The sequence below is a fragment of the Crocodylus siamensis genome, chromosome 5, assembly GCF_052110815.1.
Source record: "Crocodylus siamensis isolate JL-2025a chromosome 5, ASM5211081v1, whole genome shotgun sequence".
Classification (NCBI taxonomy): domain Eukaryota; kingdom Metazoa; phylum Chordata; order Crocodylia; family Crocodylidae; genus Crocodylus; species Crocodylus siamensis.
In genome coordinates this window covers 75,997,558-76,023,970 of record NC_143399.1, presented here as the reverse complement: position 1 = coordinate 76,023,970, position 26,413 = coordinate 75,997,558, and the positions used below count along the sequence as shown (strand labels likewise).

Genomic DNA, 26,413 nt, shown 5'->3' with positions numbered 1-26,413 from the left:
TAAGGCTCTGAAATCCTGGAGTCCCCAACCTTGTGGCAGTTGATAAGGAACACTGCCTTGGATTCAATGGAAGTTAAAATCAAGCTAAAGAGGTATCATATGAAGGATCTGGGGTTCAAAGAACCAGCATTTTTTACAACATCAACAACAATGGGGGCTGGACTCGATGATCTCCCGAGGTCCCTTCCAGCCCTGATGTCTAGTGATGACTATGAAAAAAACCCTCTGATTCAACAAATAAATTTCAACTTCTGCTGTTTTTAGGGGACTCATGCCATTTGAGTGCCCCCACAACTGCTTCCAACACACCCTATAACAAAGCAAAGGAGTCCAGAACCTGGCCATGGTAGCCTTATGCCAACTGAAAGCATGTGTATTACAGAGGTAATTGGGCCGCTTTGCTCCAAATCAGCATATTTAAAGCAGTTAAAACAGGGGGAGAATTTGGCCTAAAGTCTGCATTTTAGAAGAAAGGATGTTTTTACCTGGGGAGAAAGAAAGGCTTATTATGTTACAACAGTAAATAAGGAGGTGGTCTTTTGGGAATTTTCTCTTTCAGAGGTACAAACTGGGTTCAGACATGTTATCAGACCATTAGTAAAGTTACGTGATACACTAACAAAAGTTCAGCAAAAACACACTTGGCCAGAACTCTCTCACAGTGTAAAGCTAGACCACTGCCCCCTACATTTAATAGTCACTGAAAAAAAATGGATGGAGAGCAGTGCAGGGTAAAGCTTCTGACCCCCTGGGAGAAAAGGCACAAGGTGAAAACAAGAGCCCCTTTTCAGGCCAACAGCCATCTCATAGATTTCATAGACATTAGGGCTGGAAGAGACCTCGGAAGATCATCGAGTCCAGCCTCCCACCCAAAGGGCAGGAAGTCAGCTGGGATCATAGGATCCCAGCAAGATAAGCATCCAATTTGCTCTTGAAGGTGTTCAATGTAGGTGCTTGAACAACCTCCGATGGCAGGCCGTTCCAGACTTTGGGGGCTCAGACAGTAAAGGAATTCTTCCTTATGTCCAGCCTGAAATGGTCTCGCAGTAGTTTATGACTGTTTGACCTCGTTATCTCTTGGGGTGCTCTGGTGAACAAACGTTTCCCCAGATACTGGTGGTTACCCCGATCAACTTATAGGTGACCATCAGATCACCCCTGGCCTGCGCTTTTCCAGGCTAAAGAGCCCCATGGCTCTCAGCCTGTCGTCATAAAGGCTATTTTCCTGACCTCTGATCACGCGCATGGCTCTTCTCTGGACTCTCTCAAGCTTTTCCACATCCTTTTTGAATTGTGGAGCCCAAAACTGAATGCAGTACTCCAGCTGCGGCCTCACCAAGCCCGGAGGACTGGAAAAGGGCCAATGTGGTTCCCATTTTCAAGAAGGGGAGGAAGGAGGACCCGGGTAACTATAGGCCAGTCAGTCTCACCTCCATCCTTGGCAAAATCTTTGAGAAAATTATCAAGGCTCACATTTGTGAGAGCCCGGCAGGACAAATTATGCTGAGGGGAAACCAGCACGGGTTCGTGGCAGGTAGATCGTGCCTGACCAATCTAGTCTCTTTTTATGACCAGGTCACAAAACGCCTCGACGCAGGAGGAGGGGTGGATGTCGTATACTTGGACTTCAGGAAGGCCTTTGACACGGTATCCCACCCCATACTGGTGAACAAGTTAAGGGGCTGTGACTTGGATGACTGCACAGTCCGGTGGGTGGAGAATTGGCTGGAGGGTCGCACCCAGAGAGTTGTGGTGGATGGGTCGGTTTCGACCTGGAAGAGTGTGGGCAGTGGGGTCCCGCAGGGCTCGGTGCTTGGACCGATACTCTTTAATGTCTTCATCAGCGACTTGGACGAGGGGGTGAAATGTACTCTGTCCAAGTTTGCAGATGACACTAAGCTATGGGGCGAAGTGGACACGCCGGAGGGCAGGGAACAGCTGCAAGCAGACCTGGACAGGTTAGACAAGTGGGCAGAAAACAACAGAATGCAGTTCAACAAGGAGAAATGCAAAGTGCTGCATCTAGGGAGGAAAAATGTCCTGCACACCTACAGCCTAGGAAATGACCTGCTGGGTGGCACGGAAGTGGAAAGGGATCTTGGAGTCCTAGTAGACTCCAAGATGAACATGAGTCGGCAGTGTGACGAAACCATCAGAAAAGCCAATGGCACTTTATCGTGCATCAGCAGATGCATGACAAATAGGTCCAAGGAGGTGATGCTTCCCCTCTATCGGGCGCTGGTCAGACCGCAGCTGGAGTACTGCGTGCAGTTCTGGGCGCCGCACTTCAAGAAAGATGCGGATAACCTGGAGAGGGTCCAGAGAAGGGCCACTCGTATGGTTAAGGGCCTGCAGGCCAAGCCCTATGAGGAGAGATTAGAGGAACTGGACCTTTTCAGCCTCCGCAAGAGAAGGTTGAGAGGCGACCTGGTGGCTGCCTATAAGTTCGTCAGGGGGGCACAGAAGGGAATTGGTGAGTATTTATTCACCAAGGCGCCCCTGGGGGTTACAAGAAATAATGGCCACAAGCTGGAGGAGAGCAGATTTAGATTAGATATTAGGAGGAACTTCTTCACAGTTCGAGTGGCCAAGGTCTGGAACGGGCTCCCAAGGGAGGTGGTGCTCTCCCCTACCCTGGGGGTATTCAAGAGAAGGTTGGATGTGTATCTAGCTGGGGTAATGTAGGCCCGGCACTCTTTCCTGCTTATGCAGGGGGTCGGACTCGATGATCTATTGAGGTCCCTTCCGACCCTAGCATCTATGAATCTATGAATCTATAAGCCTGAGTACAACGGGAGAATGACGTCCTGGGATTTGCTTGAGAATCATCTGTGGATGCAAGCCAGCTTTTTGGTCGCTTTAGTAGCCACAGCATCGCATTGCAGGCTCATGTTCACTAAGCTGCCCACCTTTTGCCTTGCTGCCTTCCTCCTGGTCCTTCATATCCTCCAGATAGGTACTTCCTATGGCTACCTAGGGGGACAGCTTCCATGGGAACAACAGAGAAGGTACTGAATAATGTTTGATGTATGGTGTGATAGCTAAAGCACTGTGCAGAGACAAAGTAACCTAGTGTCACAGGACACTAAGGTATGCCTGCTTCTTTAAGAGCACAAGCAGCTTAGGTAGACAGCCCTGAGAGCTAGGCAGTGCTCCACAGCTGCAGGTTGCCTTGGCAGCAGGCTAACGTGGGAATTAGCTGGCATCTGCACCCAGTTAGTTGACTGGAAGGAATCAAGGCCCTGGGCACATATAAGCCTAGGGCTGGGGCTAGCAGAAGTTAGTTCTCTTACACTTGCCAGAGGAAGCAGTTGTTGCACAAAAGAGGTGCCTGGGGAGGTCTGATTGCCTGATCTTCTGCCTGCAAGATTGATAGGGCTCTCAGAGCCCATAAGGTACCTGGGGCTAGGTGGCACACAATACTGAGGAAGATGCTTAGCTTCTTAAAGGGGCAGAGGGCAGCTTCCAGTGATATTGTTATGATTGCTGTTATATTGTAGCCCAGGGGCTTGTGCTTTTGTTGTCTTTTGAACCAGTAGACTGGGATGAGGCTAACTGGGGAGAAGGAGGCCTCACAGGGGCACACTAGTGTTTACAGCCCCAGCGCCAGAGAGGGTGCTGCTATAGGGCTGGAGAGAGCCCAGTGCCAGAGAGGCCATCGCTATAGGGCTGTTGAGAAGCCAGTGCCAGATGAAGCACAGTGAGAGGCTGCAGAGCCCAGTGACCACAGGAGGCCAAGTTAAGTCAAGACTTTGTTAGGAAGATAATACTGAAATACCATCTGTGAGGCATGGGCCATCGTGTAGGGAAGGTTTTGAGCTGGGGACAGTGCCCCCTGGCATCGGGGTAGTGTAAGGACAGCCTTCCACTTAATAAATAATGTTAACATATGAGTTATGGCAGGCGAGTCAGGGCGGACTGCCCTAGACCGGTGGGTGGGCCGATTTGAGATTGGGCCTTGAGTTTGCCCCCTGTCACACCTAGGTTCAAATACCTTTAGGGTGAGGGGGCCCATACGCTCTGAACTCTAGACCCTGAGCTCCGTGGGGTGGGAGGGGGAAGGATTCCTGTAATGGGTTGAGGGAGGGGGTATCCCACAACTGCTGATGCCCTGCCACTACAACAGTAGAAGTATCATAGGTGATTGAGAGTTTTAGGGAAAAAAAGATCATGCCCATAAATGGGCTTACACAGCATATTGGAATCCTTGCTCCCCTTCCTCATCTGTCTGTGAGGATTTTGATGCCATTACAGGAGACGTACACATGCCAGACATTTTTAGATTTGGATTTCTAGAGCCATAACAAAAACTTAATAATAAAGAAGGATATTTCCATCACAAATAAATTCAACAGCATAGAAAAGTACAGACTAGATGAACGCCTCTGGTAATCTAAAGCTTTTGCACATCAACTTTTCTTTAGATTTCAGTGGGTGCATCTACACGAGACGCTACATTGCCATAGCAATGCACTACAGTGGCATAGCATCAGTGGGCACAAACTGGGGTGCCACAGATACGTCACTGTAGCAACGTGCTCCTTTGCTATAGCACATTGATACGGTGATGTAGCAGCTAAAAATAACCGTGTACCACTGGCATGGTACAGTATGGGAGGTACTAAATAACAGCAGAGTAACAATGGCGCTGTAGCGGCACATGTACACGTGCCCAATGAGAGTGATTGTGAAAAATTAAAATGTATGCGCATGCAGGGGGAGACGGTTTGTATTTTCAGCCATTAGCGTCCCTGGCTTGCTGGAACCAGATGCAAAACTAAGTGGAAGGTCCGAGTCCAGGACCGTTAGGGTCCTGGCAAGGTAGAGCTGTACCTTATAGATTACTTCTCTCTGAATTTGGGTCTCTTGTTCTTCAGACTGTACCTATTCAGCTAAGCACTTTAGTATTGACTTAAGTCCTATGAAGTTTTGAGCATGTGCTTGAATGATCTGCTGAATCTGAACACTGGAGGGCAACTATACCTTCCTATCTTCAGAATTATTACAATGGCAAGAGAACATGATGACTGAGAGGAAGCTAAGTAGATTATCTCAGTTCCTCAGCAGAGGGATTTTCTTATCCTATGGTGAATTTTATTAGAAAGTATAGTTGTTTACAACAGAAGTTAGCAGCGTATGACTCATGGGCTAGATCCAACCTATACAGCTACCAGATTCAGACTATGGAACTCCAGGGCTCTGCCTATGCCCATACTGAGGCTGAGCAATGAGGAGCTGCAACAGGGCTGGGCAGCTGGAAGCTGCGCCTGTGCTGCTGCTGCTGCTTCTCACTGCTCCAAGGCTGTATCATGGGTGCAATTTTTAGATGGAGGGAGCTGCACAGAAGCAGAGAAGTGGAAGTTGTCCATGCCACTGCTGCCATTTATCTGCCCCCTTCCCAAGGCTTTAGTGCAAGTACAGCCTTCAGGTGGACGGGAGCTGTGCTGTGTGCTGGAACCAGGCTCAGTCAGGGGTGGGGGAGAAGAGAAGCAGCAACATGGAAATAGGTTCGCTTGCACTACACCTAGGGAGCAGTCGTCTGGGAGAAGAAGCAGCAGCACAGGTGCAGCTCCCAGCTGCCTGGTCCACTAAGGGTACAGGGAAGAGTCCCCCTATGACTGCTAACCCATGAAACTCATCTGGCCTTGCCAGATTGAGGCTTGGTTATTCTAGCCCATGGTTTGAAAAATGTTGCCAGCCACTGCTTAAATAAGTCTCCCCATTTTTCCTTTCCTTTAAAATAAGCAACTTGCTACTTTTCATGAAGTCCATTCATTCATTACAAGTGCATGCGCTTTCCCTGGGAGAAGTAAGTATTTGAACAGTGAGGGCTTTCATCACAGAATACCCTGATATACATAAGAATAAAAAAAATGCCCTGTAGTTGTCTAAAAAGTGGGTCATTTAGACTACCAGGAAAGAATAGAATGCCACCCTTCGTAGGATCATCCCTAAAACATCCCAGTCAGGTGTGTCTGGACTTCATGATGGCGGACTTTAATGAGGTAAGAAGAGTAGTCGGGGAGGCACTGAGGTCCCGGAAGGGAGAGGAGTCGGGTATCCAAGAAGAGTGGTCGTTCCTTAAGGAGATGATCCTCCAAGCCCAAAGGGAGGTAATCCCAACACGGATCAAAGGGGGCAAGAGGGCACAAAAGCCCCCATGGCTCACCAAAAGCATACGGGAATGTCTCCTAGCTAAAAAGGAGGCGTACACTCAATGGAAGGGAGGGGCCATCATCAGGGAGGACTATACCTTGGTTGCTTTGAGCTGTAGGGGGGTGGTCAGGAAGGCCAAGGTGGAGATGGAACTGGGACTAGCTACCTGGATCAAGGACAACAAGCAGTCCTTTTTTTAAATACATAGTGGGTAAAAAGAAGGTACCAGGAAACGTGGGGCCTCTACAAGATAAGCAAGGAAATCTGGTTGTCGTACCAGATGAAAAAGCTAACCTATTTAACAATTTTTTTGCCTCCATTTTCCTGAGCAGTGCCCAGGTCACCCCCCCACTAGGACCCCCATAGGTCCCAGGGAAGGCCTAGCATCAGTGAGGATCTAGTCAGGGAACTTCTGGAGGGACTGGACGTATTTAAATCAGCAGGTCCTGACAATCTCCACCCCAGAGTGATGAGGGAATTAGCAGAGGTCATTGCAGGACCCCTGGCATGGCTTTACAAGCACTCATGGTGCTCTGGTGTGGTGCCAGAGGACTGGGAACCACATTGGCCCTTTTCCATTCTCAAAAAAGGGAGTAAGGAAGACCCAGGAAACTATAGGCCAGTTAGTCTTACCTCGATCCTGTGTAAGCTTTTTGAGAGAATTATCATGGCACATGTCCACGAGGGGCCAGGAGAGATTATGCTTAGGGGCAACCAACATGGGTTCATTAGGTCCTGTCAGACCAACCTGGTGGCCTCTATGACCAGGTCACAAAATCCTTAGATGCAGGGGTAGCAGTGGACATAGTCTTTCTGGACTTTAGGAAGGCCTTCGACACTGTCTCTCACCCCATTCACATTAAAAAACTAGGGGACTGTGGTGTCAACACAGTCAAATCGGTCACTAACTGGCTGGAGGGCTGCATCCAGGGATTGGTAGTGGATGGGTTTTATTTGACCTGGAGGGATGTGGGCGGTGGGGTCCCCAGGGCTCGGTCCTCAGGCCCGCACTGTTCAACATCCTCATCAGTGACTTGGACGAGGGGGTAAAACGCACCCTGTTCAAATTTGCTGATGACACTAAGATGTGGGCACGCTAGAAGGGAGGAATAGGCTGCAATTGGACCTGGACAGGTTACAGGGGTGGACGGATGAGAACAGGATGGGTTTCAACACTGACAAGTGCAAGGTGCCACACCTGGGGAGGAACAACCAGCACCATACCTACAGGCTGGGGAACTCCCTTCTCATCAGTGCAGAGGCAGATAAGGATCTTGGAGTCATTATTGATGCCAAAATGAACATGGGCTGACAGTGTGGGGAAGCGATCAGGAAGGCCAACCGCACCTTGTCATGCATCCACAGATGCATCTCAAGCAGGTCCAAGGAGGTGATCCTCCCCCTCTATGCGGCACTGATCAGGCCACAGTTGGAGTACTGTGTCAAGTTCTGGGTGCCGCACTTGGGATGTCAACAGTGTGGAGAGGATCCAGAGGAAGGCCACTCACATGATCAGGGGGCAGCAGGGCAGGCCCTACGAGGAGAGGCTACAGGACCTGAACCTGTTCAGCCTCCACAAGAGAAGGCCGAGGGGGGATTTAGTGGCCTGTTACAAACTAGTCAGAGGGGACCAGAAGCCATTGGGGGAGTCCCTGTTCTCCCGAGCACTACCAGGAGTGACGGTCACAAGCTGGCAGAGGGTAGATTCAGACTAGACATCAGGAGGTACTGCTTCACCGTCAGGGTGGCTAGGATCTGGAACCAACTTCCAAGTGAAGTGGTGCTGGCTTCTACCCTGGGGGTCTTTAAGAGGAGGCTAGATGAACACCTTGCTGGGGTCATTTGACCCCAGTACTCTTTCATGCCATGGCAGGGAGTTGGACTTGATGATGTGCTCATGTCTCTTCCAACCCTACCAACTATGAAACTACTTCATTAGAACTGATGACGAAATGGTGATTTCAGAAAATTGTATTCTTCTTGTTGATGATTTTTTAACACAACAATTTGTTAGTAATTATCCACATATGTTTGCTATACACACACTAGATTTACAAAGGGGTCTGTACCTCCATTTGAAATTTTTTAGGGGTCCATGAATGAAAAACGTTTGAAAACGACTTTCCTGATTTACAGTATCTAACACTCGCAATACTCCTGGGGAGCCTCATGAGTACTGAATATAGTAAAAGAATCACTTTCCTTGGCTTGCAACAGACTCTCCAGTTAAAGCAGCCCATTATGCTGTTGGCTTTTTTTGGAATAACAACATGTTGTTGTCTTATATTCAGCTTATGGTCTACTATAACCTTCAGAGGTCCTTTTCTGCAATACTGCAGCCTAGCCAATTGTTCCTCAGTCTGCATTTGCATTGTTATTGTCGTGTCCTAAGTGCAGGATTTTGCACTTGTCCCTATTAATACTAAAATGATGATATATTAAGCAGTGCATCATTAATGGAACAAAACAAACAAACAAAATAAAATGGGATATATATTCTTCACCACATACTGCACATATCTTACCAGGTTATTCATCTTACTGAACCTTCTCCTATTATAGTGCCCCACTCTCAGGAACAAAACATCACTATCTAAACACAAATGGCTTCATTTTCAGAAGCATTGTTTCTACTAAAGGTGTGTTTTGGTTTTCTTCAATTCCCAATGTTGCTCTTAGCAGTTCAGCTCCATGAGTAGCAGCACTCAGGATGTGGCACCTGAATTGCAGGAGCAACATTAGTGATTAGCAACTGTGAAATTCAATTTAAAACAAACATCACAGCAATAAAAGAAAAAAAATAAAGCTGATAAAAAAACAAATTAAAAATAAAACCCTGCCCTTTCTAAATATAGTCAACTGTTCACTAGTTATTTAGGCTAACTCATTGCTAATTACGGTAAAAATTCCATTAGTGTTTTGAAAATGCTAAAGAAAAATGAGGTTCTATAGAACACACCCTAGGGCAACTTCTTTTAAACACATGTTTCTAATGAAAGGATGCAGGTCTACAACATGACTGCTACAGCATAAATTATTCCTCACTCCACTGGGGTAACTTTACCATATGGAGTAAGATCAATTCACTATGGTTTACATGCCATGAATCAGAACCCTAGGCAACCACAGGAGTAAGAATGATCTTCTTGAACTATATATTATTTTGCTTCAAAAACGTAAATGTATATGTATATATTTTGATATATATTTAACTTATACATATATTTAATTGGAACAAAGTAGTACTGACGTTTTATGGTGGTTCTGGGCACAATGATGAAGGTATCACACTATGGTTCTAGACATACCAGTTTGAGCTTAACCCTGGACTTGTGCCAAAGATACCCTCAAGCTGACCCGGCAATAAATTTGTAGCTGGTCATTCAGGTTGGGGAATCAGAGGCAGCTGAAGGTGAGGCTACAGAAACAGGAGTGTCGTAACCAATTAACCTGACAGAACTTCAAGGCTTGGGCAAACCTTTGACCTTTTGACTGGAATTTTTTTTCTTTTACATGTATGGCATTCTGGTTCCTGCATTCTGCCTTGGAAAAGATGTTAATCATCACTGGAAATGGCATCATCATGGTCAGTTGAAAACATTTTAGTGCTCTTTAAAAAACCATTTGGATTATGTTCCGTCACTGTATCAACTAGTTATTCTCAACCAGGGTGCACAAGAATGCTTTTAAGGGTGTTGTGGGGTGCCATACAATACTGGCACTGCAAGGTGTACAAACTCCGACACACGATTCACAAGATAAACCCAGAGATTTCAAATAGGAATTGACGATGTCAAAAGCATTCCAACTTATGGGTCTTTATGAGATCTCTACACTGGAAGAATTGCTGTATTATTTTTCTGCAGTCAAATCAAAACACAAGCAAAAGCTAGTATTGTATTTGGAAACAACTCTTTATTATTTACAGAAATGTATGTACAACTATTTACAGTACAGGGGGAACTAGACTGCTGCTGCCTGCTCCTGGTCTGCCACCCAGAGGTGTCTGCTGACCTCACCACACCACCTTCTAGGAGGTTGTACTACCTAGACCCTTTATATACCCAGGAGGACTTACTGTAGATCATATTGTTTCCTTCTAACTACACTAATAACTTTAAAATTAGAACAACTACAAATTCAAGCTAATGTCAATCTCTGGCCATTTCAGCAATGTTCCAGCTCTACTACATCACAGCCCTTTGTTGTCTATGTTCCTGTCTACATTTGACTCTTCAGTATCCTTGTCACTTTCTGGATCAACTTGTAAATTGCCCTTCAACCCTCCCACTCTGTTCTGGCTGTGCTCTTGCTGGTTGTGGTGGGAGGAAAAATGTCATGCTGGTTTCTCTACCTCCCAGCTACATACCACCCTCTCTCCTCTCCTTTCCCACCACAGGGGAGGAATAGAGTCCTGCCTGCTGTCCATTCGTCTGCTCACCAGGCCTCTAGTGGCAAATCACAGTTGCCCAGGTCTGAAGTGACAAGAAGCCTTCATCTGAAATGGCTCTAAAAATGCCATAACTTTATGACATCACAACACTACATAGATTTATGACATTTATAAAGGTAGCCTGTGCCAAAGCCCTTGACAAGATGGACACTGGCCAGTTAAACTAAGTTAGTAGTGAATCATTGTTTTTAACTGTGGAAGTGGTCTTGCCCCTTTGTTGTAAGCCTGCATCTGATTGTACTTTTCTAGTATTTCAAACTATTGCAGGCTCCTCTGTCACCTTTTATTTTAGGCCCAAGGCTGGTAGTTGAGTTTTTACACGTGTGTTGTAAAGAAGTTTCATACGTGACTTTCAACATTTGCAGTGGTGAGCTTTGTAGTTGAGTCCTGGTAAGTATGGATCTTCTCCTTCCTCCCTTGATTTTTTTAGGCAGGTTCTTCACAATGTATACTCCATGTCCTGCCAATTCTATGCTTGGAGGGTATTTGGGGGTGCATGTCTTGTGACAAAAATTATACGCTTGAGCAAAGTCAGGAAATTTCTTGTTTTTGAAGTGTGGTCTATTGACAGTAATTACAGTTCTCGGAATGCCATGGCATGCAAATACAGATGTAATATGCTTGAAGACTGATGCTGCTCTTCTATCTTCAACCATCACCACTTCTGGGAAAATCAGTGCGTTATAATCAGGTGGTCGTGTCTCCCCAAGCTGAACAGCTCAATTCTTACTTTATCCCATGGAATATGAAGTTGCATATGGGGTATCATTGGCTCTTTTTGCTGGACATCCCTGTACTTCTGACATGTTCCATACCCCCTCATCATGTCTTCAATATTGCTATTCATCTGTGGTCAAAAGACAACACCTCTGACTCTGCTTTTTGATTTGGTATTTTCCAGATGTTCCAAAATGTTCTCTTATCACTGCAGGAATCACAACCTGTGTACCCTCCATGAATGCTCCTGAAATCCATGACAGTTCATTTTTATATTAAGAAACTGTAAGGCAGAGCTGTACTGCTACCCAGTGTGCCCACAGGTGGCAAAGAGTAGAATGACTTTTAGGAGTGTTTAGTTGTGAAATAATGAATTGGAAGGACAATGAGAGGACTGAGAGCCTGGAAGAAGCTGGAAGCAGCAGCCTGGCACAGCTGAAGGGCCCATAAGGTATGAGCAATGAGAGTATTCTTAAAGAGGTAGCGTTCCTTTCTTTTTCTTCTGCAAACATTGACTGCAAGGCAAGGTCCTGGATAGGGGAGAGCCTCACCTAAGACCCTGGTCTAGGTATTGTTGGACTCTGCCTGCGGACTGTAAGCAGGTTTTCATTTTGGTCTTCAATCCAGCGTGAGCCACTTTAAGGATGTGACCCAGTGTGTTAATTAGGTGGACTAGGAGGGCTGAGGAATAGTCCAAGTTGGAGAGCACTGAACTCTGGCTTGGAGAGGAAATCTGAAATGGTAAATTAAATTTGAGCTAGAAGGGGTATTTTGGAAGGAGGAGTATGACAACCCTTTCTGAGGACAGACATTTTGTCTGATTTATTTCCTTTTCATGCCTTTTAGGAGCTAAACCCTAAAGAATAATAGCTCAACTTATTAACTGGAAACAAGGGAATAGGGTGTAGGAGATGTGGAGCCCTACAGGAGAACCCTGTCAAAAAATCCACGATAGAGATCTGATCACAGCCACATAGAAATCAGGTGTAGTTTCCTATTTCTCAAACTGACATCAAAGTTGTAGTGGGCAAAAAGCAATGGGTGACTACAAATTGTGGCTGTCTGGTGCTCAGAGGGATGCCAGCACAGATATGATACATCACACATGGACAGTCATTTTACATCTTCCAGTTCTTCTTTCACTGATACTCCTCTTATCACCTGCTTTAATAAACCCTGCTTCCTTGGCTGCAGTTGTTCCACCTACTTCTTCACCCCCCTGCAACCAATATTTCTACAGTTCCACATATTCTTGACAGGTCATCTCATTTTGTAATAATTTAACATCTAACTTCCATATCCCTTTTCCCCTACCTTCATTTTTTTCTAAGCTCACTTCGATTCTTAGCATCCAGTGGTCACTAAGGTCACATCCAAGATCCCCTTCTTTCCAATCCCTAGCCCACATGATGTTAATATAAAAATCAATCCTTGACACTGGTCTCCCACTTGATCCCATCCTTATAATCACCTTCTCATCAGCCCATACATTCTTTAAACCTCCTTTTATTATATTAATCAGTACCTTTGACAAGCTGTCTAGCTCTCCTTCCTCTCTATCCCCTCTCCTATCCCCATTCTCAATAATGCAACTGAAATCCCTCACCAGAATTTGCTGCCCGTCTGCCTTCACACATCTCTAATTTCTTAAACAGCACTGTCTTTCTACTGGTGCATATATATTAAAAATCTCTAACACTTTCTTTTCAGACTCCATCACCATCCATTGCAGTCTCCCTTCCACAATCACTTGCACTTGCTGCACTTCCACTTCATCACTTTTCAGCAAAATTGTGACTCCAACCATTTTGTTTGCATCTGATCCCACTCACCACGATATTCCCCATCCCCATCTCTCTATAAAACGCTAGTAACCCCTCCCCCATAGGATTCCACACTCCTGTAAACATATTATGCCTGCTGTTACCCCACTTGATATTGGCATAATCTATCCCACCTTTTCTTCAATGACACACATGTGACATTTATAGATACAATACACAAAGTCACGCTCATCCATTTAAATTTTGCATTGTCACGGAGTCACAGAAGGGCTCCGTGATTGTGAGGGTGATTGGCAGGGCTGCCAATCACCCAGGCAACCCAGGTGCCGGGTTACCAGGGCAACCAGGCGGTCACATGACCGGAAGGGGGCAGGGCCAGGCCTTTATAACCAGCTTAGGCCAGAGCCTGAGACACAGTTCCCTTCTGGCTGCCGCAGGAGCAGGAGCTCTGCGGCTGAGCTGAGCGGCCGGGGTTAGTGGCTACTACTTCATCGCGCTAACCGGCTGCAATGATGCAGGGAACAGGATCGCCCTAACTGGAGGTAGGATTGAGAGCCCTGGTGGGGCTTGGAGTTATTAGGCGTGTGGAGCCTTTGCTTATGTTATAGCCAGATGGCTTGAGTGTTAAGTTATAGTTTACTTCCGGAGGACCGGGGAGGCTGTAGGGGAGCGAGGAGGCCTCAAAGGGAGCTTCCCCACAGCTTGGGGGTTCCCAGTGCCAGTTGGGCATAGTGCCAGGGGCACTATTGTCGGTGAGATAGGGCACCATATTGCGCCGGCGAGGCGCGGGGTGCGGGGTTACAGACCCCGGCCCATAAGGGCGGTGTTTAGCCCCGGAGCGGGGCAACGACAGAGCGCGAGGCGCAGAGTCAGCCTTGAGAGGGCAAGGCCCCTGGAGCGGGGCAGAGACAGAGCGCGAGAGACGCAGAGTCAGCCCCGGGAGGGCAAGGCCCAAGGCGGGGCAGAGACAGTGCGCGAGGCACGTGGAGTCAGCCCAGAGGGGGCAAGGCCCCCAGCGGGGCAAGGCCAAGCAAGGCGACTTAGCCAGGCCTGGCTAGCGGCCCAAGGGCATCGAGCCTAGGGGGCGATAGAGCTAAGGCCAGGGCGATAAGAGCAGCCTAACTAGCCATCCAAGGGCGCCGAGAGCAGGACGGCGATAGCGCCGGTCCAAGGGCGCCGAGAGCAGGACGGCGATAGCGCCGGTCCAAGGGCGCCGAGAGCAGGACGGCGATAGCGCTAAGGCGAGGCGCCGAGACTAGGGCCACGATAGAGCCGAGATCCGGGCGGCGAGAGCGTGCCGGCCCAGGGCGCCGAGGCTAGGGCGGCGAGAGCGCTCCAAACGGAAGGCCGAGCCGGCGGTGAGCCAGGCGCCGGCTAGAACCCGGCCCAGGGGGCGCCGGTAGTGAGCGGCGCTGGCGAGCCGACCCAGGAGGTGCCAGCAGGTAGCTGGCTGCTAGCAGGACAGGCCCAAGGCGTGGGAACGGGCCAGAGATTGGGGCCCGACCCAAGGAGGCGCCAGGTGGGCGAAGAGCCCGGTGCCCGAGAGTGAGAGCAAGGGCACCCGAGGGGCGAGGGACCATACAAGCGTCCCCCGGAATAGCTGCGAGGCTTGGGGCGTGCTAAGGGGGAGGCTTGGAGGCACGCATTGCCCTTAAGGCAGGACGCTTATCAAATACCCGTCGGGGAATAGGGACGACTAACAAGACCGTCCATTAGGGAAACTGGCAGCCTCCACATCATATATCTTAACATCAAAGTCGTGGCGGGCGAGATTCTGAGGGTGCTACGTCACCCTAACGTGACGGTAGGCGGCGCTAGGGAGCTCACGGCCGCCCCTAGTTGCCACCCCCCCCACATGCATCTCTACCACATTATGAATCTCCTATGCTGCTGCTTGACACCCATACACTTTGCCAGTTATTTTATTGTTTTAAGATTTAAGAAAGGTTCCCCTTTCCCCTCTCTATTAGATCTAGATCACATGATCTCCGATGAGCTTTTCATTAACCTGTCCCCCTCTCCTTCTCTCTCCATCTTCCTTTTTCTTTCTAAACTTCATAGCACATGATTTCTCTCTTTTCCCACTTTTGGTTCTCTTCCTCTCTTTCCTGCTCCATCTTCACTCCTCCTTCTTCCTCCTGTATCATTCTCTCCTCATTCCCTTTGTCCTTCATCTCAAAATTACTTGTTCCACGTATCTTTCCTTCTCTTCCCTCCTCTGTTGCCAGCTGTACCACTTCACCTACTGAAATCTCACTTTCTTCCTCCCCATGCTGTTCCATTCTCTAAGAACTCCTCCTGCTTTTCCATCACAGTGAACTGTTACTATCCCCCCAGCTCTTCTGGTATCAGTCCAGGCAGAATACCAGGCTTCTGCCCAGTCACTATACTTGATCTTAGCCAAAGGTGGCTGAGGAGGTGTGCCACTGGTGGGAACCTTTTTTTTTTTTCCTGTTTTTTTTGCACCAGTCCTGGAAGCACTGTAATACCAGGTCAATGCATGCAGTGGATGGAGCAAGCTCCGGTTCCACCACCCAGCACCAAAAAGAATCTGCTCAATACAGACCTCCAATGGAGGACATATCAGAGACAACCACCTGCCCTGGGGAACCCCCCTACATGGTCACGCTACTTCCCCCGCCAGGCTAATTCCCCTGCCAGGCTTACGTGGTCACGCTGCTTCCCCTACCAGGTTTACCGCAGGGATAGGTTTGAACAACCCCTCTAAATAAAATGTAATACAGTGCCCATTGAGTGCAGTCTCCATCACCACTGGTTCATTTAAAGTCATGGTGAGCCAATAGACTGTATACATTTTGACTTCCTCTTCACACCCACAGCTGAGCTGTGCCTTTCTTTCCCATTTCCAATGATCCTTGTTTTTTCATAAGCCTCAGATGCCTGGCAAACATCACAAAAAGGGCTCCAGGCAGTTCACCCAGAATCCCTGTTGCCCCTCTCTCAGCCTGTTCCATATGATGAGTGTGGCACTGCCCTCCTGAGGTAAAGCCAGACCAGGTTGCCCTGCACCTCATCTGCATGACATTTTTTGGAGCATCCTAGGACTCATGACAAGAACACCTGGTTACAGCCACGAGTGGAAACTAATTAACACATGGATCCTTTGTGGTAGATACACATACATACTGAGCAATGATGATCTGTGGGCTTAAAATGCTGTTGACTCTGGTGGGGTCTAGCCTAGTGAACTGTGTGATAAATTATGAGCCTTTGGCTTTTGACCAATATGATACATAGTTTGTACTACGCAAGTAGGTCTCAAAGTGTTGCTCAAAAGTGTGTTTGTGGAGTACCTGTGCTAAAACTTGTAGCAGTTTCAGAAAAGGTAACATGCATTGGTTTCTGATTAATTAAATTCATGGGTACTATGTGCAAAATGCTATACCCATGTTTAATTTCAAGGTTATTGTTTTCAAATTTGCTCCTCACTTCCATGTCCTCAGGGTGAGCATAGGACCACCTGACCTCCCAGATGTATTTTCCCTGCTGTAGCAGTGGGACGGGGACAAAAAAAATCAAGGTGAAGTATCCAATAATTAGATTATATAACTGGAAAATTATAATAAAAGTATACATTTTCCATATATAGAATCTAATTAAGGGGGGGGTCATCTTATATTTACGTTCACCTTCTATTTGTGTAAATACATTAATTGTGGTGTCCTTGGTGGTGCATCTCCAAATCATTTTTTAAATATTTCAATCAGTGGTTTGTGTTACATTTCTGTAGCAAATCTCTGACCATATAGTAAGTCTTGGAATCTTGTACATCTATAATCCAGACCAAGAGTCTCTTTCTCAGTTTGTGCATATAATTTTTATGTAGCTGTCACAGCCCTCGATGCGAGACTGGCAACCAATCACGGAGAACAAATGTACTAGAACATGACAATGGTCTAGTACTGCTTCCAATCGATCTTTTGAGGGATCTGTGAGGAGTTTGATGTCTTTTAATGGGTCAAAGAATCATAGCACTGGAGCTGATGTCAAATGTGTTTTAGAATATTAAACTCATTTTCATGCTGTGGCATACCGGTCCATTCTGTACCCTTGTGGAGAAAGTACCTTAGGTTGGGCAAGATGTATAGTTAAGAATAAACTTCCTGAATTAATTCAACATTCCCAAGAGTCTTTGAAGTTTTTCTAATCATTAGGTTTTAGCAAGTTCAGTATCACCTGAAACTTTGAGTCATCAGGTAAGATTCTCTTTGAGGTCAGTTGCTCACCCAGATAAGAAGTTATTTCTGTTGGATGAAATTGACAATTGACCTTATTCAGTTTAAGATTGTTAGGTCTTGAAATATCTAGTACTTTTCTCATTTACTCTTGAAGTTTGGTGGCATCAAAATGGACCTTCACATTTGCATCAGTATAGATCTTCTGGAATCTGGCTCATTGTGAGAAATGCTTCTGAAGCTGAGCATATTCCGCAAGGTAGTCAAAGGAAGCAGTATCCTTCAAATAGGGTTGAAAATGTAGATGCAGATCTTGGACCTCTCACTGACCAAAGGGATCCACCTAAATACTGCTGATGCATCTAATTTTATGAAGAATTTGACTCCTGCCATCTCTGAATATATCTCTTGTGATGAAGGAAAAATGTCCTTTTCATGCTTTTGTGCAGCTCCTTTGAGTTTATATGCAGCCTTCCTCTGTTTTTTTTCTACAATTTGCCATAGAATGGACCCTATCTACTGGTTCATTTTTTCCCTTCATATCATTTTCTGCTATGTTTTAGTCTTTTTTTTTAAGGCATGTGGGACTTTTGGTGTGGCATATATAACTGGTTCTGCATCTTATCTTAATTGTAGTTTATATGTCACTGGGAGGCACCCATACCCTGTGAATACTTCTTCATGTGATGCTATTAGTACTGGGAAATTTGATTTTGTACCATCTTGCAGCCCCTCTATGGTATATGTTCTTTTAATAAGATTTCACATGTGTACAAGCCCAAAACTGTTTGCTTTACTAGTGCATTACCAATCACTTTTCTTTTCTTGTTTTACCATTTAACCTCAGTGTAAGGGTGCACTCTCCTAACACTGGAATGGTCCTTTCATTATAGTCTTTCATTGACACTTTATATTGTCTCACTTTTATGAGTCCCTTGCATCTATTTCAGTTTCTCTGATGGTTTTAATTTGTGCCCCAGTATCTATCTTGTAGGTGACATAAATAGAATTTGTCTGCATTTTAATCAACCATTTTTGGGGGGTCTTCTTGAACCATGCTTATGAACAGCTCTTTCTCATCACTTGAGTCTGTTTCTGTACTGTATATACATTACCACTTTCTCTGCACATTTTAGTCTAACGGTTCAGTTTATTACAGCTTCTACATTTTTACCCGAATGCTGAGTACTTTCGATATTCAAGGTGGTTGCTACATCATTGACACAGCTTCTTACTTCCCACATGAACATGCTGTCCCAGCTTAATTTTGGTGGGCTTTTCTTTTGATGGTTTAGTGATGGCACTGAAAGTCATTTATTGCATGCCTTTCTCTAGGCTTTTTACTTGTGTTTCTGCTTGTTCTGCAGCTTGGCATGTAAGTGTTGCCTTTTCTAGTGTCAAGTTCCTCTCTCTCAGTAATCACTCATAGACTTTTTTATTGTAACATCCTAGGACTATCTGGTCTTTAATGAGAGAGTCAGTGAGTGTTCCATATTCACAGGACTGACTTTTTAGTTTCAGGTCTGTGACAAACCCTTCCACTGTTTCTCCTTCCTTTTGTGCTATCATCCTGAACATCTCCCTTTCATAAGTGAGATTTTCCCCTGGGAATACAATGATATTCAAACATTTTCATTTTTCTGCATTTTTCCTCCTCCACTTCCTTCTCTGCTAGGTTGTCTCCTTTTTCCCTTCCCCCCTCTGTATGGTAGGCATTATATTCATCCAGTACTTTATTGCCTGAAACTGTTTGGTCTAACCAGTCTATTCCTTCCTTAGCTCCGCTCCCTCATTGTGTGTAATTTAACTCAAAATGTTTCATGTATAGACAAGAGAAGGGGAAAGAACATTGTATTGATGGAAAAAGGTAAAAGTTTAACAAGAAAACAATGTCCTAAGGATTTGAAGTCAGTATTTTTTAAAAACAAATAGAAAGATTATATGTATTTATTTGTTTCTCTCTCATCCAAGAAGCTATTCATTTTTTCCAGCAGCATACAACCCAAACAAATTCACAGAATTTCAATCACTTGAACTAATCTCACTGAGGTTACGTGAGGTATACCTCCGGCCATGTCTGACCCATTTTATTTAATACCTACGGGGATTTACACATTTATATTAGGCATCAAGTGATGAGTGTCTAGATGCAACAAAAATACACAGACATTTAAAAAAAATTATCTAAACCAGTGGAAGCCAACTTTTTTCCCAGGTGTGCCACAAATGAGCTCCTCACCTTCCCTAAGCACTACTCTGATCCCCTTTCCTTTGCCCAATCTGCTGCTATGCTTCCTCCTTCCTTCCTTGTTCTCACTGCCCAATCTTCTACTTTGCTTTTTGCTCCTTCCTCGATCTGCCAGGTGCCATATGCAGAAGCTGCCCATGCTGCAGGTTGGCTATCCCTGATTTAAATGTATCTGTTGCCTAGATTATATGTAGATCAATAGGTAAGGAAAAAGCAAAGAAGCAAAAAAATAAAAAAAAAAGCCTGACTGAATTTCTTGCACAGAACCAAAGGAATTAGAGTTGTCAGTGGTTGTGTCTGTTTACACAAGATACTTGACCGAGCAGTAGATTAATCTACTGTGTAGTAAAGCATCGTCGTCTATACATGCAGGCATTTACTGTGCAGCAAATTTATCTACTGCGCAGCAAATTTACTATCTGCATATGCAGTTAGTAAATTTAATGTGCAGTAAATTTACTGTGCAGGAAAGCCAACTAGCATTAATTGCACATGTAGGTGCACCCAGTATGTGACAAAGCCTATGTAAACTCATGAGAAGAATGTTTGGAAGTACTGTCAGTGAAGCTGCCTATACACATGCTGGTTCATGTTCTAATTAATCGAGTCTGTTCCACATTCACGTTAATCAAGTCCGCTCCATGTTCTAATTAGAATGCTCTAGCAATGCCTCAGTGTCACATGTATTAAGCTCCCCCATGTTTCAAAATGGCTTTGGGGGCACTCTAACTAAAACCTCATTGACTGAGCTTTAGTTAAAATGTTGAATGGCTATTTTGAAGCATGGGCGAGGGGTTAATACATGTGACAATGAGCCATTTTAATTAGAGCAGTTCTCCAGGAGCTGGTCTAATGAACCTCCACCCCCTCTTCCCACCTCTGAGCATGTGTATAGGTAGTCTGCATTTCCAGAGATTTATCCTGATGTTTAGTCCTGACAGCAATATTTATACAGACAGCAATGATATTTCCCCTCCTATGCGCCTACATGTATTATCAATAAAAAACCTGTAATTTGGATCATGGATGTATATTTTGTACAGCTAAAAAACAACAAAACCCCCCACAATCTTCAGAGCCCTTCAACTCAAAACAATGGAGGCTATAAATCAGAATTCCTAGAGGACTTGAACCTGGACTTCCGAAGATGCCAAACTAAAAGCTATTTACCTTTTCCACCTCTCTTTTCTGGCCATGTTCTAAGACACTTTCACCACAAAGTTCACTCAATGTTATTTGCCATACAAACTCTGTCAAAATGAAATTGTTTTCTCCCATAATTCATCTGTTTGAGTGACATAGCAGGAATCTCTCAAGAACTCAAAGTACCAGGCTGCTTCTGACCACCATGGCCTGTCGTCTAATTATTTTCACAGTGGCTGACACCACCACAAACCATTTCTAGAATTGCATCCCGTGACCAAATTTAATCCTGTCAAATTATTCTGGTCTGTTACTCCAGAGCTGAAGAAGTGACACATGTTCAGGTTAAGTAAGATTCTAGCTGGACTATGGCACTGTTCCATGGCCGTGAGGATAAAGAAATCTGTAACTATAAATTCTAAGAATTAAACAACTGCCCTGGATTGTAGAGTTCAACAACAATACAATATAAGGTTCCATCCAGCCTTTCACCTCTCATTTTTCTCCTGGCTGCATGCTTGGATACATTATTTTCAATATTTCTTGTCTGATGCACAAACTGAAAGGGTAAGTAGAAAACAGTATAAAGGACAAAAAGTGCAGGTAAAAAAATTAACCTCATTGGCAGCATTACTACATCCAAAGAAATTGTTATTACTTTGCGAGTACACATACTGCATGTCAACTATAGTGGCTCTTCTGAACGTAACTGAGATGAACTAAAGTTTTTGCTTTAATTTATTTCAACAATAGGGTAAACTAAAACCATTTTTCATCTATCCTTTGGTGTCTATAATAGCTGGCCGAACAGTTTAATAATAATTATATTAAAATTAGTGTTTTTGCTATGTGACTCTGAAAAAAAAATGTTCCAAGTTCTCTTTTTTAGTTTCACCAGATATAAATCCAAAACAACTTTATTTGAGAGCTGCACCAGTATAACTGAAAGCATGATTTGCTGTGTAATCAGTACTGGTCAACAATGTAATAAAAATAAAACAGAACTGAAATCAACTTACCTATGGCATCAGATCGTCATGCACTACAACTCCTTCTCACTTGCAAGGAAGCCTACCTGTAGAAGATGAAACAATTAGTTTTCACTTCTAACAAAACATGAATCTTAGTTCATAAAAGCTTAGAACAGATTAAAAAACAGCAAGCTTTTCTTCAGAAAAGCCTGACACAGAGAACTGAACCCCTTAAAGCTTTGTGCTGTTCTCCATTACAGATGCATACCTCTAAGTACTTTAATACAGTAAAATATGCTTTAATGATACAGAACTACAAACCAATAGAGCTTATCTTGCACTTTTACTCATAAAGAACTTCTTTTGTCAGAATTAAGATCACAATACAAGGACCTAAGAAGACTCTAGGGAGATGGACAAGTTTCTAAGACCCATTTGTATAGTTAAGTTTGTTGGATGCTCTTGGAAAATAACTCCTAAAAGTTAAGAAAGTGCGGTAAGCAATCATTTCTTGTAGAAGTGTCCATACAAATGGAACTTGCTGACTTAATGTAGGTAATTGACTACAATCCCATCGCCCCCACTAACACTGCAGAATTCCGGTACCCACAAAAAAGCAGAGTTAATCTTAATGTGAATAATAGCCTTCAGTAGTGCTTAGCTATTTGTCTTCACTTCTTTCTGTCATTGCTTTCTTTCACTTATGACCATTTCATAAGTCTCAAAAAAGCATTTAATGTAAGTAGGCCATTTACCCTACTCTCAAAAAAGCAAAAGGAAGGATGAGGAAGCAAAATGGAGGATGAAAATAAAGAGACTTATTCTATTAGATCCATCTCACCCATGTCTCCAAAACCCATGGATGGTTAGTACTTGAACTTAATTATAATTATGAATGGGAATGGATAAAAACATAGGGCTGGTTCTCCACTGCATTTTATCAGTTTTGTATTGGTGTAGTTTGGCTGAAAATTGCTGCAGTTGTGTAAAAGAAGAAACAAACAAACAAACAACCCCAGAAAAACAAGCCATATATTTTCTAAATAGCAAGCAAAAAGATGCCTGTCATGCATATGCATGAAGCCCACCACTACCATTAACATTGCTATTGAAAGTAGGATCAAGTTACATTTCAATTTCCTGTCATAGTAGTGAAAAGATTAATGTTTGCCCTCTTGGTTATGTGCCTTGGAACAATCCTACTGTACAGAGTTACATTTCTCCGAAAAGTGTAGGGTGTTCTGTATTCAGTGTTTATGAAATTAGGGAGTGGACAAGCAATTGTTGCCCTGTACTGTTACACTGATTCCTCTTAACTGAGGCAAATAAAATCCCATTTCCAGGCTAGCTAAGGAAAGGTGTAAGAATGAGGACTGTAGCAAAACCCATGTAGCAAGTCATTTTTAATTCTGTTTATCCCACATTAATTCCAGCTTATCTGTCTGGAAACTCCCCAGGTTCTGATTTTCACACTGTTTAAGGCAGAAAGTTAAACATCCTAATTTTTTTTTTGCTTTACTTTTCCTTGCAGGATTCACAGGGCATTAATTTGTTTTTCTTACACATCCTAAACTGCATTTGATTTTACTACAAATACAAAGGGAGCAATAAAATTCAGGCATGGACTCTTCTTTAATAAAATTATTTCTTGGGGCTTTCATAACACCTGTCATCTGAAGCACTACAAGCATTTTACAGAAGTGAGTAATGGTATTAATCACAATATTATCATTGATATTTCTATCCCATCTTTCCTAGGTGTTCACCAAGGCTCAAGATGAAAATTTTTCTTACTTTTGATTCTAAAATATCTTTAGGAATATTATTTCTTATAGCTCTCTCTCTCTTCGTAGTGTCATTTTAATCTTGATTTGCTTTTCACTTCAGTGAAAGGTATATAACTGAATCTTCTCCTTATTTTAGTATCAGAAATAAAAAAAATTAACAACCTATTCAAGCCACCATACATATGGCCATTTAGATAACATTTATCTTCCAGATTCATAGTGTGCTTGGCTTGCAGATAATTTTCCATTTTTAAATTTCAAAGTTTGGACTTTCTCCATAAGCAGAATTCAAATATCATTTACTTTCTTGATAAACACAGAGTTCAGGTCAATCTTATTTTTCCCACAACTAACTGAAAGACACGCCTAATCCCAGCATATTATACTTCATTACACATATCAAGGATGGAAAATTACATGGATGAATACTATCCTGCATGTCCAGTTCTTGGATTGTCTGAAAAACAGGGAATAATTATCTTCAGGAAAGATGTTAAAGGAAACTATATCTTCAAGTCAACATAATTAGAAGATTGTATAGAAGACAAAGCATAAGCACATCCAGTTTCTGAAAGGTTACATAAAGGAATTATTTAGTTGAGTAATGGAAACTATTTATTATGTAATGGAAGGTTGAGTTGTCTCTTTCTAAGGAATTTTGGTTAGGGACAGCAATTACACATAAACCAGTGTAAATGATTGGAAACCAGTTCGCATCTGTAACACAAAAGAAATTCAGTGCACATAACCTGGTTTCAAAAGGGCCAAAACCAGCTTAAGATACATCTGGATGGATGTAGTATCAGACAACTTAACTGATTTAGGTTAAATCAGTTTATTGAACTTCTGTACAAGATCCCCTCCAGATTCAAGTTAACTCACAGTCCACCAGCATGGTGGACCAATTAATGTACTTCTGTTTCCAGTAAAGCATGGGGTTTTTTGGGGTTTTTTTTTTTTTTTTAAATGCCTGCAAGCAGCCTAAGAGTCAAACCAGAGAGAATGTCCCAGGGTAATTTTACTGCATACCATACAAGTTGACTGACTTAACCTCTGGGTTTACCTAGATGAGAGAGCTAGGCTCTACTTTTTTTTTTTCCTACCCCTGAAATGACAAAAGTGTTAGATAAAACATTAATTTATCCTTTTTCATCCAATATGCCAGGAGGTATTATTAAATTATTTGGAGGGGAAAAAAAAAGAAGAAAATTTCAGAGCAGGTATCATACTTAACACAGCTTTGTGCTTCTTTTTATAACAGAATTCAATGTACTTAAAATGTGACAGGTTGATGTCCCAGGAGACTGGATCGCTCTGTTTACCCATTGAAAAGACATGGCCCAGGCAGAAGCAGTGTAAGCTTTCCCCATGCTGCTCACAGCTAAGGGGGCCTCATCTATATGCCGAGTCAAAGAGATTTCACTCACCCTAGTCTATTTAGATTATTGCTGTTCTGCTGTTTCCAGTTAGCAAGTTTCAGAATGTGGACATTTGTTTGTGAAGAACTGAACGTATAACAAGTACAACCAAACTTATCCCATAAGGCAGAAAGTTAAACACAGTTATGGTATTTGGCCACTAATGATTTAACCCGGCACCCTCTTAATTTGTGGGCTTAAATCTCTACTATGTGTACTATGTGGAGTCATATTTACTTATGTGTATATATGAATAAGGTTGCAGAAATGATGGTGTTAGTTTGATACAGTTTTTCCATCATTTAACATAGAAAAATGCATAAGGTGCTAAAGAATCAGTCTAGGAAAAATCTCCATTCCTTTTACAATCTAGAACAAAAATAATCTTGTAAATAACGGACAAATTTGGCACTTTATTCAAATCAGGGATGTCCAACTGCTGACCCACAGTCCCTGGCAGCTGCACCTCCAGCTGCCTCGCAGCAAGAGCCTGAGCATCTAAAAACTGTATGCAGTTTATGCAGGGTGCTGAGGACAGGGAAGAGGACTGGAGGAAGGAAGGGGGCACTGCCACAGCCTGCACAAGGGGCAAAAGGAGCAATATGCCACATGCTACCAATAGGGAGTGAGGGACCCACATGCAGCCAGTCCAGCCCATGCAGTATGGAGAAACCTGGCTGGCTGCCTCCACATCATACAGCTCACACAGTGTCTGGGCTGGTGGCCACATGCAGATAGCTCCCCAGCCACACCACAGTTGGATAGCCCTGATTCAAATCAATTTACCAACATGTGGACCTTTTGGCTAAGGACACACATTCAAAAAGTGTGCGTCTGAACTGATTCAGTCTTTGTAGGTTAGTCTAACCTGGCTAGGCTGAACTGGTTTGTAACCATACAGACATCTCCTCTAGGCTGAAGAAATGCCGACACATGCCTGCAGCAGCTCAGGCTAGAAGCCAGGGGTGCTAAAGCAGCCTTCCCTTCCCTTCCCTTCCACGGTCCTGAGCTGAGGGGTGTATGGCCAGGCACTGGCAGGATGGTCTGATTGGGGAGAGAATTCCCACCTCCCCACCCCTGCCTCTCCTGACCAGCCCACCAGGGAGTTGATAATAACACATCATTTATCAGCTCTGTTATCAGCATTTATCACCCCAGCAGAAAACAAAAGCCTCTCTCATTAGTTCAAGTTCTTCTTAAACACTTTTTTCCAAGGAAGGAATGGAGGGACATTACCAGCTGACCTGGAGTCCCCTGTGGTACAGTGGTAGAATCCTTACCTACCACACAGGAGACCTGGGTTTGATTCCCAGACAGCTACAGCTATGGAGGCACCAAATATCTGGACTCAATCTGGTCTTTGGATTCTGTCTCAGTGACCTAAAGGGAGGATGGAAGGTCTGCACAGCCTTCCTGCCTAGGCATATGCATCAAAGGTCTGGGTGGCCCTTATGCATACACCATGATCCAAGACGATCACTGGTTGCCACCAGCTGACCTGTTCATTAGTTCCAAAAAGCCTAAGCATATGCTATGCTGT

General features: G+C 44.2%; 1 protein-coding gene across 2 annotated transcripts in view; it reads right to left on the bottom strand.

The window, feature by feature from the left end:
* Positions 1–26,413, bottom strand: part of LOC149864300 (poly(rC)-binding protein 3-like) — an 895,303-nt gene that overhangs the window by 540,616 nt on the left and 328,274 nt on the right. For both annotated transcript variants that reach the window (XM_090049189.1, XM_090049191.1), the window contains exon 2: positions 21,717–21,772. The gene's annotated coding sequence lies outside the window, so the exon portion shown is untranslated. The remainder of the gene's footprint in view (positions 1–21,716; positions 21,773–26,413) is intronic.